Source organism: Ornithodoros turicata, chromosome 3 (genome assembly GCF_037126465.1).
Source record: "Ornithodoros turicata isolate Travis chromosome 3, ASM3712646v1, whole genome shotgun sequence".
Lineage (NCBI taxonomy): Eukaryota > Metazoa > Arthropoda > Arachnida > Ixodida > Argasidae > Ornithodoros > Ornithodoros turicata.
The window spans coordinates 88805364-88811096 of NC_088203.1; the positions used below are offsets into that span (position 1 = coordinate 88805364).

The 5733-nt window shown below is 41.4% G+C and overlaps 1 long non-coding RNA gene across 1 annotated transcript; it reads right to left on the bottom strand.

The window, feature by feature from the left end:
• Nucleotides 1-3030: 3030 nt before the first annotated feature.
• LOC135387449 (uncharacterized) lies at nucleotides 3031-5187 on the bottom strand. Its single transcript, XR_010421120.1, has 4 exons — nucleotides 4824-5187; nucleotides 4592-4686; nucleotides 4351-4468; nucleotides 3031-3353 (listed from the first exon to the last, which is right to left on the bottom strand). It is a non-coding gene; the product is annotated as an uncharacterized LOC135387449 (long non-coding RNA).
• Nucleotides 5188-5733: the final 546 nt, after the last annotated feature.

Here is a 5733-nt window from a genome sequence, read left to right on the forward strand (position 1 = left end):
CAGCACTTGCCCATTGTAGAGGCTGACGTTTCGACAGCCGTGTCAGCAAGAAAGTGCCGACAGCGTTTTATTACTGCAGGAAAATTTTGCTATGTATTTGAGAAACCGCATACTGCTATGGGACAAGTTTTACGTACGATTTATCAATGTGCAACAGCGTCGACGATGGTATGTAACGACGAAAGACGTAAAACGAAATACAAATCACATTTTAAACTTTTTGTGAGATTCTGTGTATTTTCCAGAAGCTTTCTTTGAATCACGCACTCCCATGTCACGCTGCGTTGTGTGGTACGCTACAAGCTACTGCATTTTATGTCTAACATCTGGATATTGTTTGTAATGAACACCGTCGCACAAAAACATGCACACGGAACCTCCAGTAGCCATGTGGTTGCACACTATGCAGACGCAAAAGAAGTACCAGAGCACATATTGCCACTTAGAAATGTGGTGTCTGAAGAGTTAGGGCATAGCATAGATCCTAGAAATCAGGTGCACCGTATCCTTCTGTAGAGTGCTCTTTCAATTCACAACTCAGCCCATGGGGTGTAAAAGTATTAAAGGCAGTTATGTGACTTGTCGTCGTGGGTGACATCACTCGCCAGTCTCGGGATTAATTCCGTGCTCAGGAATTATTGTACAAAGCACTTTGTATGTAGGACGTGATAAGCAATATGTAAGTTGCAACCTTGTCTGCAGCATTCTCGATTGCCTCTTACCTTTACAGTTCGAGACACGTTATCAAACCATTTGCAAAGGGCACTCTTACAGGGGCCGTGTAACTTGAGTTTTTAGTATAAAATTTATAAAAATATAAGTATACAATATGTAATATGAAATTTATATAAAATCAAAAATAACATTTATAGAAAGAATTTATAAAAAATAAATAAAAAGGCTTCATGGAAGCAATCCGTTAGCATACCCATTGCACATGAAGCACAATTATATATGCTTGGACATCATCTAATTAATCTTCTGAACCATATGTGTGGCTGCATACAAAATGTTTTATGCGCATCCTCTACCTTCCTATTCCTACATGTGCACACGAATAACAGTGCATATATGTGAAGTGGCAAAAAGCAACACTAGACTCTACCATCATTGTGCCCCTTTAACTTTTCCACATTTATGTCTGGTGAACAGGGAATATCTCACTAGAAAAGAAGACATTTGTGCATTGTTTGGCAAGCAAATAAATATATTTATTTACATTTTCCATAAATCAACAATGTTGTGACCTGGTGCAAATATTAATGTCAACAAGTAAAGTACTTACAAATTATTCCAATGTGCTCAAATGCAGATATGACAATTCTGTTTTTGTACCTCAGCACAGTACAGTTTCAAAATTAACAAACTGCACAGCATCAGCAATATCTGAAGAGGGGAATCACATAAAGCTCCAATAATAGACTGTGCAAACAAAGCTAAAAAAAAACAAAGTACTTAAGAAAAATCTGATTAATCGGTTGCCGTTGTGATATGTACTACTATGCACAATACACGAATGGAACATGTTACCTCATTGCATTGCCTCCATGTGAGCACTAGAACAGGCAGCTTTTTAGGTCGCTCTTTCCGTGTTTTTCTATTGTCTTTTTTTGTTTTCTGTTTTTGCATTAGCAAGCATGGCCATAGTGAATCACAAGCAACCAAGGACAGGATGAGACATCTACAATGCGACTGCTAGCTCTAAACTGATATATTTATTAGCAGACTCTGGAATATACACACATACGCTGCTAAGAAAATGACAATTTAACCAATAGAATAACAGACAAGAAAAAGGTTATATATCTTCCCCTCTCCTCATTCTATTTCACAGGCAGCCCTAGTATCATTCTGAGTGTGTCCGTGCGTTCCCTTTGAGATAACGTATCTCTGACAGAAGCAAATCCAACAGTGGACTGCTTACGGATGCAACTATCTTTGATTTCTCTAACCACTTGTTATTTAACCGCTGCCTTGAGCTGTGTGTTCTGGAAATTTAGGCAGCATCCAGAGTCCCTGCAATGTGTTGCCATGTTTCTCGAGGGCCTGTGTTTCACTATGGCTCTCAGATACAAACTACCCCATTTCAACACAGTAGAAAACACAGATTTGTAAATAGCATCTGTTGATTGCACTGTACATACCCCCCACATAAAGGATCATAGTGGATACTACATCTTGTGCGATAATGTCAGAAACACAAAAAATATAGATTTTAAACCACTCTTACGTCATAGTAGTAGTATTTGTGTGAAGCTGCGCAATTCCTGTCCTGCAAATAATTTAAACCATATGTTTCATCTGCCAGCGTGATGATCCCCTGAAAAGCAATTCACACTTGGCGGGAACTACCGGTTCTGAAACCTATCCCTGACATGTGTAGCCATCAGGGAGGAAACCCAAGGGCTGCGGTGGAAAAGACAAACACACACGGGCTATGTTCTCTCTGTGTATCAGCTGCTCTGGCTAGGTTTCTATTCACGCCTGTATCAGTAATGCATGAAGACCACTGCTAAGTTGTGTTGAGAAACACCACTTTATGTTTGCCATGTCTAAATGAAACGTACCTGACCTGATCCAAATTAACCGTTCTGAGTCTGGAACACACAAAGAAAAAAACAACACACGCCACAACATTAACAGATAGCAAATGAGCTGTAGCGAGCTCCACCTTGGGACAAAGTCAACAAGTAATTCACCAAAAGTCAATGAGCGCCTGAAATGTAACATCGCCAGTGGCGTAGCCCGACCTCAAAGGTAGGGGGGGGGGGGGGGGTGCTCGATACGAAAACTCCCCCCCCCCCCCGCTGATCCTGTGTCGACAACACACACATACTTGTGCACACTTCAAACTGAGGATTAAAAAAGGGAACGAAAATAGTTGATTTAGACGTTCACAGTACGATTACATGTATAGGCTGTCATGACCAATGAAGTGGTGTCACGAGATTGGAAGTATTTTGAAAAGCTCATACTTTGAAAACCATTCAAGAATGCTTCTTAGATAGACGCCATGAACTGCAAGAACTTTCACGATAGTCACACTGGTCCCCCCCCATATATTATGTTCTCGGATTTGCACGATTTGTGTGGGTCGGTCCGTGGCAGGTAGGGGGGGCTCGAGACCCCCTAGCCCCCTCGTGGCTACACCACTGAACATCTCTGACTGCTAGCAGGATGGCCCACGTTCAATTCCTGGTGCTAGCACTGACTGGCTTTTTCATGAATTATTTGTTGGAAGTTTCGATGTGCTTGAGAACCATTCGTCAACCATTGTATCCTCATGAGGTGATGAGGGTTTGTCATCCCAAAGAGACTCCCTTTCTGGCATGTGTCCTTATGGATGCTCATCACTGCAGAAAAAAAGAAAGAAAGAAAGGAAAAGCATTTAATGACAAGAAATGGATAGTCGCATTTACTGCATAATGATTATGCACAACAGAAAGAATACTTTTGCACAGAAGGCTGTACTTCTTGATGTCTAACATCAAGTTACAAAATTCCAGAATATATGACATGTTGTAAGGTAGAGAATAAGTAGAGTTATTGAGCTGTCGAGTTGAGTTGAGGGGGCAGTCGTACCCCCTTTTTATTTTATTATATATGATTATATAATTATCTTTATGTCTGTACCACCCCTCGCTCTCTACATTACAACATGTTTTATGTATTCTGGGATTTTGTAACTTCATGTCAGACATTGACAAGAGCAGCCTTGTGCATGAAAGTCTCGTCTCATTAAAATTTAGATGCTCTCAACAGTCTTCTTTCTGTTGTGAATCTCTATCGCAGCATACCTGCACATTGCTGTTCTACGTACTGTGACTTTGCGGTAAGAGTATGGACTTTGGGTAAAAAGACTACACAGCACTGCTCAGGTATTTTTGCCTATCGAACAGTATGTATGTATTCAGTATGCACACAGTATTTGTGCACCGGACCCACTAAAAATGTAGCGAATGTGGCATTGCCCACGGTAATGCACCAAGTTGAACATAATTATTGTAGAATCCAGGTATTTTAGCTTACATGTCAAGCCAGTACCACACCAGTATCCAGTGTGAAGTTGTGACAAATAAATAGCTTCCATTTTTCTTAGCTCTCAGAAAACAGACAGTGAATTAATAAGAGTAGACAATGTTAACATGAATTCTGGGCTATTCTTCAGTTGAAGATTCACAGATAGTAAAGGCACCTTCCTCAATGGACGTTCATGACACTGAAAATTCTAAAATGTTATCAGAGGCGACATCAGCTTCGGTGTGTCAAAGGATTGTATGTCCAACAGTAATCCAACTAACAGTAACAAAAATGTGCAAAAGACAAATTAACTGAACTAATGTAACGTACCTTCTATATCAGACAGTAAAGCTTGTAACACCCCATCCACAGGAACCAGTGTCCAGACACAAAAGTGCTTGAACTGGGAGATAGCAGCTAATCGGAATGGCGATCTTTGTTTTCCACCCTGGAAGCACAGGTTGTAACTTTGAGGGCAGATTTAAAAGTGGTGTCAAAATGTCTGCATGCGAGTGCACATGAAAAGTTGAACATAGATGAATACTCAAATTATAACATCACATTGTCATACCTGTTGGTGGAGGTGGACTGCAACTAACGTGTCAGCAATTTCTTCATGACCAGATGCAAGCCAGATCATGCTTCATTTCCGCCTTCAGCGTGCACCTGTGATAATTCAGAAGTTAGATTATCAATAGTACTATTGTGTTGTTAATCGTGGTTATATCAGAGTAAGCGCAGTAGGACAGCTGCACAATCGATTCATTACGCTTGCTATTTTTTATATCTGAACCTCGACTTACCATTTTTTGCTCTCGTTTTTTGCCTTGATCCTCCGTGGCACGTTCAAAATGTTATGCGTCGGGCACCTCAGATTTTCATCAGACGATTTCGTGCCGAGATTCCAAATTGCCTCTGGAGTCGCGCGTAACCTATGATAACATTCGTGGACGAAATCCTTGCAGTGGAAATTAGCAGGCACCACTGTCAGCCAAGAGCTTCGCACTGCTTGGTCTTTTGGCAGCTTATAATAGGTAACACTTGAATGCACCGATGAATTGTTCTAACAGCGTAGCACTCTCGCATCTTCGACAACTTCGCCGTGGCATATTTACGATTCATATCGCTCCAGCCCATAAAAGGCAAGGTCAGAACAAGGAAGTGCACTTTCCCAACGACGCTGTGCCAACAAAAAAACATTCACATGCTTTGTTTCCGGCTTAGCAACAACATAACAGCTGTTCGCTTATGTACGATCCACAGAGGAGGAAACGAAAGAAGCCAAGCAGCCAAGCCAAGAGTCCATGCCAAGCCAAAGACAGATAAACCGAGAGCAGTGACGTCGGTGCGCCCGTGCGCAGGGTTTGCCGACGGTCTGACGACCGGGCGTGGGAACTAAAAAAACTGTTTTCTAAAAAACTACGAACAGTTGGAGCAAGATATTTCGCACACATATTCAGTGTTCGGTAATGAACACACAGCGCGAGTATCGCTCAGTTCTGCGGCACTTCAAAATCGGCATATCTGACCTTTAAACACACCTGCTAACACGCAATGTATACAGTTCGAATAAAAAAAGAATCCTGGATTTTATTTTCCGTAGTGTTGGAGTGCGCGTATGCTGTACGACTGATATCCTTTATGAATTCGTATTATTGGTTATTTCCGTAGCTGAAGATTCTTTTATGGCCTGGTGTTTCGCACATGCCGCCA